Here is a 13,382-nt window from a genome sequence, read left to right as displayed (position 1 = left end):
ACTATGTAAGCCCATTCATCCAGTTCTCTACTACTTGGGAGTGAAATAATTCTTAACTGTGTATCATAATACCCATGAGCATTTGAGCATAATTGCTTTAGCTAAAACACTATTCAGTGAAATCAAGCATTTCAAATTTGTACTAATCTCAGTACTCTGATCAGGAACTGCTCAACCATCTCTCCTATGACTCAACAAGGTGAGGGTGGGCTGGTATGTACAGAGTATTTGTATTTTCATACTTTATAAATGACTCTAAACATTAAGATCAATTATTTTAGAAGAAACTCACCCTTTACAATTATTCCCTTATTCGTTTAACTATAATTTATGATTCATGGACTAGATAAAAATCAAATTTGAAATCTCTGCATCTATAGACACTAAAGGGATGTCCTGTAGGTACGTAGATTCATCACAAAGAGATAAAATGTCATTTTTACAGTGATTTTAGATGGATGATGAGATGCACATTGGTACAACTTTACTCGTGGCAGTGGAAAAAGCTAAAGACTAAATGGTCTGATTTTTCTGTGGCTGAAAGGACTCTAGGTTAAGATGTGGAAGCGGACATGCAGGGCAGCAACCACTTTGTCACACGATTAAGAGTCCCAGAGGTCATACTTGGAACGAGGTTCTCACTCCATACTCTCTTCTCACTCCCATCAAAGTTCATTCACACCTCCCTTTGTTTCAGAGTGATCTGCCTTCACCTGCCAGGGAAAGTTTGTTTATATTTCTTGGGAACAAAGCTTCAAGGTCTCTTCCTAACATTAATTCCCTAACAGCAAGTGTCACCTGGGGCATTTCCTGTTCCTATTCTCAACAGTGCTGAGGAAGACAAATTCTCAATGGTACCTGATTCTCATCCTCCACAATAGTCTTCAAATATGTGCTGGTTTACCATTCATTTCACTTACCTGTAACTATTTGGGTGGAAGCATGTCAACATCCTCTAGTACAAATCTTGTACATCCCTTGCTGTAGAATGGGCAGCACAGTATTTTCTTCCATCTTTGGAAACAAACCAGGTTGCGTACAAATCGCTTAGAAGTCAATGCAAGCAAGCACTAATTATAAATCCAGAATATCTATTGAGCTGAACATCAAGAAACAGTTGCTTCAGTCATATTTATTTACTAGACACTTTGATTCAATTGAAACATTCTTTAAGTTAAAAAATTATTTTAATCATTGACGGCTTTGTAAAGAAGGGATAATCCGTTAATAGAAGGATTATCTTCATTTCCTCATTGGATATGTAAGATCATAACATGAAAGCTTATTAAAATTTTCCAGTAAACACAATGAAGTATAGAGGGCTTTAAATATCTGATCTTGTTTGACACATTTGGTAAAAAGAAAAATCTTTTAAAACTCCTGCTGTGCCATATTCAGATATTAGAAATCATTCTTCTCTACGAGGGCTCAGAATACCTCAATAGTGCATAAGTGGCCTGTAGAATAAGAAATTATCAGCTATTGCATTCTATTGTACCCAAAGCTGGTTTTTTAAACACTAAATTAATTTTTTGTTTGTTTTTTCCCCACAGACTACCTGTGTTAAGATGTGGGTGAGAAAAACTACAAAAATATCAAGGAAGAATATAAGGAATGGAGAGAAACATTATGTTACTGAAGAGGAAAATTTTCCAAAGGAAATTTGACAAAATTTCTCAAAAGAAGCTCAACTGGCATAAACAGCCAAGCAAATTCCAAAACAATAGTAAAACAGAGGGAATACTTCTCCTCAGATATGAAAGCATGTTATAAATTTATAAGAGTTCAACCACTGTGGTCATGGTATGAGAACAGATGTAAATCAATTCAAGACAGAAAAGAATATTCCGCAAAGGCAAGGACAATTCAAAGCCATCCTGACATCACACAGCAAAAGGAATTCCAGATGTAAGAGGGAGTTGAATGTAAAATTGTGTCTGTGGAAAAACTGGAAGAAAGTGGGTGAAAAGTACACACTCTTAGGGCCCAGAGCTTTTCTGGGCATAAAAGCAGAAGAAAAGATAAAGGAAAAAAAAAACCCAATGTATGTGACCGCATACAGTTGTAAATCTTCCTAATTAAAAATAAAAACACTGAACAAAATAAGAAGGCAAAAAACTGCAAAATATGTGTTAATATGTTAAACAGAGAGAGATCTTTCCAATCAAGTAAGATGAATCCAAGCTCCCCCAATAGAAATATGGACAAAGATATGACTAGGTAGTTCACCAAAGAATTACATAAATGGCCATAAATATGAAAAAAATTTGCTCAACCTCAGTGATCTTCAAATACACAATTTAAACAAACACAACCTGAAACTATCACAACACTGTTAATCAACTATACTCCAATATAAAATAAAGTTAAAAATAAATAAAAACACAATATACATTTACACAAAACCTAACTCTCAGAGTGCTTGTACAGCTGTTAAATGCAATCATCTCCACTCACTAAAGCTTGCCTCCTTTGAATGAATAACAAAGGAGATGCTCATGATATATTTTAATTGAAAAAGTATTTTACAAAACAGTTTAGTTAAATGTTTGTAATTATTCACAAATCTATGCACAGAGAAAGCCTTGAAGTTTGCAGGTGTTATCTCCAGGCGGTGGGGGACAAGGCAATTTGAAATTTCTTTTTATGCTTTTCTGTATTTGCCTCGTTAACCAAAAAGAAGGCACAACCTAAAAGTTGAGAATTACATTTTATTCGGAGGACTTTCTGAGGACCTCAAGCCCGGGAGGCAGCCTCTCCAATAGCTCTGAGGGACGGCTCCGAAGAGGTAGGATGAGCCAGAACATACAGGAGTTTTTGCAACAAAAATCAGGTAGTCGGAACATCAAAAGATGACTGTTAATTAAAGGAAACCAGACATCTCAAGTTAAGGAACTTAGCACTTTTCTATGTTTGGGAAGACGCAAGAGTTTGGGCTCACTGAAATCATTCCTTTGGTACGTACCTCAGCTATCTGGGGCCAGTATCCTGTGCCTTCTCATCCTGAGTCCCCCCAGGTGCACCTTTGGGGAGGGGGCAGCTACAGTGTCTGAGGGTTTGATGTCGGGCATCCTGTTTCCATCGTGATTTCCCTCTCAGGGCTTACTGTGGGGGTAGCTATAATGTGATGGCTTGATGGCTGCAACATCCTTTGTTTACTGATATGGCAGGTGGCATGTTTCATTCACAGTCTTTTACTTTATTAATCAACAAACAGAAACAATAAATGCCCCTGTGGCCTGACCTCAGACTGTCTCGCCCCACATCCCCTCTCCCATCAGTGGTCACTTGATGCTTCTGCTTCGGGGCTGCCTGATTCAGCCCCAGATCTGGAATAAAAGCCTCTGTCCCCACCTTCCTCCCAGGGCTCAGCTCCACGTCCCTCCCTGAGCACAAACCATGAGAACTGATCAGAGCCTTCCTGCAAAATGGGAGATTTGTCAAATATATGAAAACTAAGTAGTAAAATGTGACACACCAGCTAAATATAGGTGGTGCGAACGTCCAGTTTGAAATAACCTCAGTCCCTCGGAGGAGGGCACTGCCCATGACTAACACAGAACTTCACCCCGTGGCTGGCTGATGTTATTCCTGCATTTCTCAAATGCTTCCCCTTGGCCCTTTTCAAAATAAACCAGAGAATTGGGCTTTATGTGCTTATATGGCAAGGTTGCTCCCTAGGATCCCATCACAAGGCTGAAGCATAAAATCTAGTGAAGAGTTCTTGCCAAACCATGAATCAGTTACAGCAGGATATTCTGAACTCTGCTCTTCTTTTTGTTCCATTCTCTAATATTTCTTCACATCACAGCCCAAACAATCGCTCATAATTAAACCGAAACCGAGTGAAGGAGTGGGCCTGGCAGGAAACATACTTGGCAAGGAGCCCAAATCCCTACATTGTCCTCGGCAGAGAACAATTACATCAGTTCCTTCCATTTCCAGAGGAAGGATGGGTTTTGCAGAGCAATGGATGAAAATGAGAGGAAGCAGACAGCTGATTTACATATTGCTATCAGGTTAATCTACAATTTTTTTATGGGCAAAGGAAAAGTCTTAGAGAATGGAAAGGTCAGGGGGAAAGCGGGGGTGGGAGGATGAATTGGGAGATTGGGATTGACATATATACACTAATATGTATAAAATATATAACTAATAAGAACCTGCTGTGTAGCACAGGGAACTCCACTTCGATGTACAGTAGAAACTAACACAACATTGTAAAACAACTATACCCCAATTTAAAAAAAAATTTTAAAAAGAAAAAGAATGGAAAGGTCGTTGTCAAAACCTGCTTTCACTTCCTGCGGGCTCCACACCACCTGCTGACCACGACCTCTGCTGAAAACTTTCTAGGTTCAAAGGGAAATGCAGCCAACAAGTGTGTGATAGCCCAGAGTTTGGAGGCTTCGAGAGAAGTTAGATGCCATCCCCATGTTTGAAGAGTTAAAAACATATCATCACTCAGTTCTTAGCATCTGCTATTTACTCAGTAGATTCACTGCAAATCCAAAAACAGAGAGAGGATTTAGAGTCTAAATGCGGACGCCAAGGTGGGGTAAGATAAGGGATGTCTTTTCTTTTTATTTTATTTATTTTTTTTAATTTTTATTTTATATTGGAATATAGTTGATTAACAATGTTGTGTTAGTTTCAGGTGTACAGCAAAGTGATTCAGTTATACATATACATCTACCTATTCTTTTTCAAGTTCCTTTCCCATTGAGGTTATTACAGAGTATTGAACAGAGTTCCCTGTGCTAAGGGATGTCTTAAGAGTCGTTTGGCTTTGGCTCGGCTGCATCACAGAGCATCATAGCCCACCAGCTGCTTCCTGACGACAAAAGGCCTCATCAGCTCACATGTGTGGCAGGGCTCAGGTGCCTCGGGGTCCAGCGAGTGAGGAGAGGCCAGCCCAGCTTAGGTTTACCCTGTCCTTCCCTCTTCTGCCCGTTCGCCAGCTCCTGGCAGTCCGAAATTTATCACAGTTCCCTAGGAAGGGACAGTTGGAGTTGAGGGGCCAGTTCTCAGAAACCCCAGACATGCTGGATATGTACAGAATCTGCTCTCCAGCCTCCCAGGTAGATGGGATGAGGGAGCCAGGCTCTCCACAGAGTGTCTCAGGCATCCAGGAGGAAGGTCTACATTCTGGAAGGCCAAGGAGATATTAGACTTCCCCCGTTTTGTTCCCTAAATTCCTTTACCTTTCACCCACTTCTCCTGGACCAAAGGTCTCAAGGCCTCACCCCCAGTGCCATCAGAGAAGGGAAGGCATCACACAGACAGGAAGGAGTGTCCAGCCCTCACCCCCATCCTGCTCTGTGAAGCTGAGGTGACACTGTTACCGAATCCAAGCTTGCTCCCCTCGCTGCATGACAGGCCAGTGAATCGGAGATGAGGTGTTGAGGCAAGGAATACGACTTTATTCAGAAAGCCAGCAGACTGAGAAGATGGCAGACTAGTGTCTCTGAAAAACCATCTTATCTGGGTCTGGATGCCAGTTTCTTTCATAGAATCAGAGAGGGAGAGGTGGTGAGGAAGTAAAGTAAAAGGAATGACCTTTTGCAAAACAAAACATCTCCTGGAATGACAAGCCTCTGTGAGAGGATGTGTTAGTTTATTTTTTCTTGCAGGCACTAACAGGTGGGCAGGGTTCCCTGAGGCAGGCCATTATGTATGATTATAATAACAAAAGCAACAAAAAGCAAAGGTTAAAGTCAAAGAAACAGATCCAACCTGGAGTCTGATTTAGCTCTTCCCTGTTACAAGGTCCCTTGTGACCAGGGCAAGCCCAAGAAGTAGGGGGACCAGAGGATGAAGGGGGAACTGCAGCAAGAGGTCTGCCCTGGAGTCTGAGGGCACAGCTCCAAGACATGCACTCCTCCAGAAGATAAATCTTTGGGGTGCATCCTACACTCAAAAACTAGTTCCACAGGGCCCAGATATGCCAGTTCCTGGAGGGGAAGGATCTGACTCCTGGTCCTGTGCTTACAGACAGACCCCTGAACAAACCCACACATTTTAGAGACAAACTGGGCATCTTGATCCTGCAACTGGACACAGAGCATGGCTCTCACAGGCTCGCCAGCTGAGAATAATATTCTTTTTTTTTTTTTTAAGGAAAAGGAAAGACTTTATTGGTTAATGCAACAGAAGAGCCCAAGAATGGATTTCAAGCATGGCTGGATCCAGGACCTCAAACACTGTCCTTAATGCTCTTCATTCAACTCACCAAGGGGCTTCTGTCCTCTGCGTTAGCATCACTGCTGGGTCAGGTGTCCTCACGAGGCAGCAAGAAAGACATCCACAATTCCATGCACCCTCACCGGGACAGGTGCTGCTGGGTCTCCCTTCAAGGAGGAGTCTCCCATCAGTGCAGCTGGCTGACAGCCTCCAGCGGCAGCTCCGGGAGACTGAAGAAAAGTGAGAGAAAAGCTGGCGGATTGAATGGGAGGGAGCATGTCCCCAGATGAGGCAGACACCCCCACAAGGGGGCTGGCTGGCGGGCAGGGTAATTTCCCTCCTCCTCCCCCCAGGCCTGCCCATAGGCCAAGAAATCAAGTGTATTCAGAAGGTGCTGGCAGAGGAAACTCAGGAAAAATGCCCCAATAAAGAGGCAAGAATATGATTTCGACACTAATAAGAAAGCAGCACCATATACGGCAGGAGGTTCTTGTTGACGAGTGACAGATGCTCAACTCAAAAGGGAGTTTGTAACTTAGGCCAAAAGAAGAATTCATCGGCTAACATAAATAGGCCAGGGTTTGTTGTTTTTTTTTTAAAGGCTGAAGCACATCTAGATTCAGAGGCTTCAATCATGTCATCTGGGTTTTGTCTGTCTCTCTATTTCTTGGCTCTTCTTCCCTCTCTACCTAGGCTGAGTTCTGCAGACTGCTTGTCCCTTGACTTTTGTTCCATAGCATCTGGAACTCCTCTCACTTTAGGGACCTTCCCACGTCCTGAGTCTCAGCGGGGCACATGCCCTCCCTTTGCAGAAACTGACGATGTCAGATGCTTCATTTCCCAAACGCCTTTGCAGCTGGGGCTCAGGCATGTAACCCAGGTGACACTGACCAAACACAGCCGTCCTACATTTGGAACTAGACACAGAAAAAGCAAAGAAAGAGAGAAGAAAGAAGAGCAGGAACATGGAGTGGGCTTCTCCCTGAGGAGCTCACATTTCTGGTGGTCTTGGGGTCCTGTGCTCAGTGTCGGCTCTGCAGTCTGGAGACCTTGGGGCTCAGCCGCGGTGGCAATGGTGTCCTCACCGGACCTGTCCTGGGGCATAATTGGGGGCCATATTCCCAGTTATTGGCAACAGTACCTGATTCTCCAGCCATCCTAGGGATTCTTTCTGATACCCAGTGACATTTTCCTAAATGTCTTTTCTGCTTAAATTATCCAGAGTGGGTTTCTACTGCTTGCAAATAAGAGCCTGATTGCAAACAGCTGCTCCAGAGTCACACCAACCCAGCTGAACAACCCCAGATGAAAAGGAGCTTCTTTTTTTTAAGAGTTTCTATCAATCCAGGCAAGGATCTTATTGGTCCTTGGGGGGGGGGCGGTCATAAGCCACCCCTCCCCCAATCATGTCACGAGAGGAATGAGACTTTATGACTGTCCCAGCCTCGGGAAGTTGACTGTGGAGCTCATGAAGGATGTCCTGACAAGGACCTTGTGGATGGAGGAGGTGACATTTCCCCAAGGAAATAGCTGTGTGTGATAAACGGTCTCCTTTTCTATAGAATATTCCCGAATTATTTACCAGTCTTTTAAAACTCACAAATACCAGACTGCAAAGAATTGAAAGGAGAGGTCTTGTTTGCTAGTTGCACCTCCTCAGAAGAACATAATAGGACACCTTAAAGTGAAGAAACGAAGAAATACGATAAGCAGAAGGGCTCTTTTGTGTGGAATTTCTCAAAATAAGATATATTATGTTTTCTTGTCTCCAAATTGATGAAAGTTTGTAGACAAGATGTTTAGTCACACCGAGACATTATTAGGAAATCACAGCTTCTAAACAAAATCCTCACCTCCCCCTTTCCTGATTATCTATCCATTTCAGGTCACCTACAATATAGGGATATTCTCAAGAGTCTTATGGGAAGATAACTCCCCTGGTGGAAGTTTGCCAGGAAACCGACCTTTGCTGAGGGAAATATACAGCTTCAACCAACACATAGTGCCACTGTGCCCCAGAGAGCAGGACCCCTGCCACATGCCGAGTGGATGCTAAAACTCTTGGGAAGTATGTGCCAGTCGGAGGCAGAAAGCCAGTTTAGAAGAAAAGTGGGAGAAAACCAGAACCAAAGAGAATAGGATAGAAAGAATGAGAAAGGCAACATGCACTAATTACATCAAGGTCAGTAAAACCCTAATATAAATAGTAACAGCTGTCTGCTGCACCCCTGCAGAAGGAGTCTGTGCTGGATGTTTTCTGTCTGGCTCTCCAGGTCTGCTCTCCAGGCCACTCCACTTTGCTCACTAACCTAGAAGCCTGAGCTATCGGACTGCATCCACTGGCCCCTGTCTGCTTGCTTCCAGTGGTTTCTTCCTGTAGGAGGCACCAAGAGAAGAGAGAAAATGAAGTGAGGTCTGAGAATTTGCTTCCCTGCTTCCCTCCCCAGGACATCACAGCCCCTATTGGGCAGTCTCCTCTGTCCCCCCACTTTCTGGGGGTCCTGTTCACTGCCCCCTCTCTGTACCCTTCAGGACCAGGGTGGAAGGTGCTCTCTGCTGTGAACGGCTCCATCCTTGTTGGTTTCCCCAAACCAAGGGGAACTGCTCCTTTACACAGTGGTTTTTACACCTTTAATTACACCATGTGAGCAAGCCATCAGTTTCCTGCTGGGACCATGACTGATGCAAAGTCAGAACATTCTTGGAAAGACTTAACGATTGACCACATGTGGCTTAGGGTGAGTTGGGGGTGTGTGCAAATGGATAAATTCAAACACAGGAAGAGAACAAGAATGGAACTGAGGATATTAGAGGCGTTGTATTCAGTTCAGACGTGTTCCTATATTGCACCCAAGTGGAGACATAAAATATTAATATATGCATGGGGTAGAGGATTCACCGCTGGAGATGAGGTTTAGGAACTGTTCACATGTCGGTAGTTAATAAAGCTAGGAAAGTAGCCAAGGTTGTTTAGGAAACAACAACAGGGTGAGAAGAGATGATTGTCACTTAAAAAAAACTAATGAAAGTCTCCAAGAGCTTACATTTCAATTGGTTAAAAAAAAAACTAATGAAAGTCTCCAAGAGCTTACATTTCAATTGGGTAACAGACAACCGTACACTTCATTTATAAACCTTTATAACTGAAATTCCTGTAAATGTTTTGTACCATTTCTTCGAATCAAGGAAGAGCTTTGTCAGAGGCTTCTGGTTTACTTATATGTCAGCATGTATTTCTACAGAAATCTTCATTGTTGCTGCCATCAAAGTGACAAAATAACCCAGAGATAAAAGTGACCTCTGGAGGAAAAGATTACACATTCTTAATTGAAGCAATTTCCTTTGGGAAATACAAGCATACCTTGGAAATATCATGGTTTAGATTCCAGACCACCTCAATAAAGCAAATATCACAATAAAGTGTGTTACAAGAATTTTTAGGTTTCCTAGTGTATATAAAAGCTGTTTACACTACACTGTAGTCTATTAAGTGTGCAATAGCATTATGTCTAAAAAAAATGTACATGGCTTACTTAAAAAATACTTTATTGCTTTAAAGTGCTAACCATCATCTAAGCCTTCAGTGAGTTGAAGTAGTAACAACAAAGATCACTGATCACAGATCACCATAACAAATATAATAATAATTAACAAGTTTGAAATATTGTGAGAATTACCAAAATGTGACACAGAGACACCAACTAAGAAAATGCTGTTGGAAATATGGCACTGGTTGACTTGCCTAACACAGAGTTGCCATAAACCTTCAATTTGTGAAAAAACACAATTATCTGTGAAGTCCAGTAAAGCAAAGTGCAATAAAACGAGGTATTCCTCAAATCATTAAAAACTAGAAAAAATTTAATCCTAAGTAATTATACATGTCCTTTATATATTTTTAATCATATTTTTGGTTTTTTTGTAGCACATAAAGTAACTACATATCCAAGTAGTATAGTAAATGACAAAAGATGAATGAAAAGATTAGCAGATGGCACTAAGAACAAGATTTGAAAAAAATATCCTAACAGGCTTTAGAAAACGTAAATGGCTATCAGGAGATGAACGGAGAAACAAAATGTGGCATATCCATACAATGAAGTAGTTCTCCACCATAAAAAGAAACCAACTACTGATACACAAAAACAATATAAATCAAAACATTATACTGGGTGAAAGTAGACAGAAACAAAAGAGTGCATAGTGTATGATTCTACTGATATAAAGTTCTAGAAATCGCAAACATTAGTAGTGACCAAACGTGAATTTCACTGGTTGCTGGAGTCATGGATCAGATGGAGGAATACGCAGCAATAGAAACATTGTTGGATGGTTCTGCTTCCGGATTGTAGTGGTGGATTCATGAGTGTAGACATTTGTCAAAATTCTTTGAATTGATTTTCAAAGGAAAAAACTAGGATGAGAAGAGCTGTGGGGAGCTGGTGTATTCCCCAGAACACGAGTGTTTAATGGATTAAAGGAAAAATGGGGGCCGACAAGGGGTAACCAAGAAGTAGGAGTGAAACAGTGGAGTCATGCCACCCACGTAGCAGAAGTGGGGACCTTAAGAGGAAAGAATGGACTAGTTAAGAATGTGACGCTAAGAAGAAATCTTTTAAGATAATGGTTGAAACTCATCCATTGACTGCAACATCAGAGGAGACATTGATTACCTCTGTCAGAGCAGTTTCCAAAGAGCAGGACTGTGGATCCCAGGGGCCTGGGAATCCCCCAGTAAGGAGGGAAAGGAGGAAGGAGGCAGGATGCAGAGACCTGTGTTCAGGCATCTTGGGTGAGAAAAGAAGGTAGAATAGTAAGATATGACAGTAACCAGAAAGGAAGAAGGGAAAGGGAAGAGAATTTTCCTATATAAGAGTAATATGGGAATCTTTATATGAAGAAGGGCATAAACCAGCAGAGAGGGAGCATTTCAACGTAAGTTCCATTCCTTTAACCAGAGAGTTATTGATTTAGATTATCAAGACTTTTCCCTTTATAAACAATGCTGCAGTGAATAGCATTGTATGTGTGTCATTTTGCACAGATACAAATACATCTATGGAATGAATTCTTGGAAGTGGAATTGGTAGGTGAAGGAACAAGTGATCTCGTATTTAATATCATATCATTTTACACCCCCACAGGCAGAATATGAGAGTACTTATGCCCTCACAGCCTCTCTAACACAGTATTTTAACAAAAATTTCCATCCTCACTAATCTGACAGATTTAAAAATGACATCTCAATGTAATTTTAATTTAATTTGCATTTCTTTTAATATGAGAGATATTGAGCACCTTTTCATACATTTAGGAGTCATTTGTGTTTCCTACTCTCTTCATGGCCTTTTCCCATTTTCTATTGGGCAGCTGGTCTTTTTCTTATTTATTTTTATAAACTCTTTATATATATAATAGATCTCACTTATGAATTCCAGATTGGTGAATTCACCCCCTTGTTAAAAGTTTTTTGTAATCCCCAAATCAATACTCAACGTGCTTTTGTGCTCATTCACAGATACGCACAGAGGGGAAAAATCTGTCACCTAATGTGCACAGCTGAGGTCAAGCAAGGCTGTGCCCTGCCTTCTTGTTTCAGCTCCCATACAATAAAAAATGTCCTTTTCATGGTCTACTTAATGCCGCACTTTTACACCTTTGTGTTTTTTAGTTGGTGATTTGGCTGTTTAAAATGGCCCCCCGAGTGCAGTGCTAAGGTCTGTCTAGTGTTCCTTAGAGCAAGACGGCTGTGAAGTGCCCTATGGATAAAATGTGTGTGTTTGACAAGCTTCATTCAGGCATGAGTTATAGTGCTGTTGGCTGTGAGTATATTAAATAAGGTGTTTTTAAACAGAAACACGCATAAAACAGGTTAGCTTATATATTGATTGGTTGACAAAAATGTTGTGACCAAAAGCTATCAGGAAACGACCCCTGTGTTTCCCCAGGAGCAATGGCTCAGGATTTGCTAAGATGGTGTTCACAGTGACTTTTTAGAACATTAACTACCTTGAATGATGTAGCCATTCAAGAAATTAGCTCTTTGTGACATAAATTGCAATAATTGTGTCTAGCTTGTCATTTGTCTTTTCATCTTGCTTATTTTTTTTGGCAAGGATTGTTTTATTTTTATGTGGTTAATTTATGAAGTTATAGTTACTATAGGCCTCTGGTTACTGTGATTTAATTAAAAGGGGGAAAATGAATGAGTTATAAACACCTGAGTCCAGGTATTACCCGTCATCTGGTCTGCAGACCTCTGCCCAAACAGAAACAAGCCATCTCTCCAACCACTCAAATAAAGCCCACCTAATAGAGAGGTAAGGAGAGATTATATGCTCCTTCAAAGAGGAGCAATTAGACTCCCAGGGTACTATTTCACTTTTGCCCTTGAAATATTTTTATTTGGGGACAGCATGAGTCTATGACCTCAATTACATGCATGAAATGAATAAAAGCTTTTAATTCCATTTCTACATAATTTACAGTAGGAATATTATCATATTTGTGGAATCACATTTACCTTCACCCAACATAAGCTACAAATGTTGCTTTTAGTAATCATCGTCCCTCAAAAGAATGAAGACCTACCTTCTGGCAAAGTGAGGAGTATTTTGTCAATTTTCAGCTAAGAGAGTCCACAAGTTGTATTTTAATGAAGTTGCAAGTGACAAATGACTCCAAATTGGAATCACAGTTCCAGCACCTCAGCTTGTCAAATCTCAGCTGGTGGCCTATTTTCAGACTCTGATAGCAACACCCTTACACAATGGACTAGGCAAAACTTCCCCTGGCCCACAGTCCTCTGGGCCAGTAATTTGACTTCAGCAACAGATATGAATCTGTGACCTACTTGCAAATTATTCCTGATGACCTGGATATGGAACTGTAAAAAGGAGACTGTAAAAGCATCTGGTTTGACCAGCAGTCAAGTTTACCACCAGTAGGTCAATGAGCAGGCCACGCCTTCAGGGCTTGTGAGCTTTATCATGTATGATTTGGTACCACTGGATTCACGGTATGTTGGTGATTAATCCCACATTTGTGAACTTCAGTGCCTTGGAATGCTCAAGTCCTCCCTTCTAATTCACTATTGATTTTTACAAATTATTTGTCTTTCACATGAAACAAAAGCACTGTATTTTCTCCACATTCCCATAATTCTATAGACAAACCAAGTGGATTTGCCCTTGTTCTTA

At 41.3% G+C, this 13,382-nt stretch overlaps 1 pseudogene; it reads left to right on the top strand.

The window, feature by feature from the left end:
• The first annotated feature begins 4,862 nt into the window (after positions 1-4,862).
• LOC117200647 (uncharacterized) overlaps positions 4,863-13,382 on the top strand; it is a 42,915-nt pseudogene continuing 34,395 nt past the window's right edge.

Source organism: Orcinus orca, chromosome 10, assembly GCF_937001465.1.
Source record: "Orcinus orca chromosome 10, mOrcOrc1.1, whole genome shotgun sequence".
Lineage (NCBI taxonomy): Eukaryota > Metazoa > Chordata > Mammalia > Artiodactyla > Delphinidae > Orcinus > Orcinus orca.
Note: the sequence above shows the minus strand (reverse complement) of the source record. Positions and strands in the feature narration are given on the sequence as shown.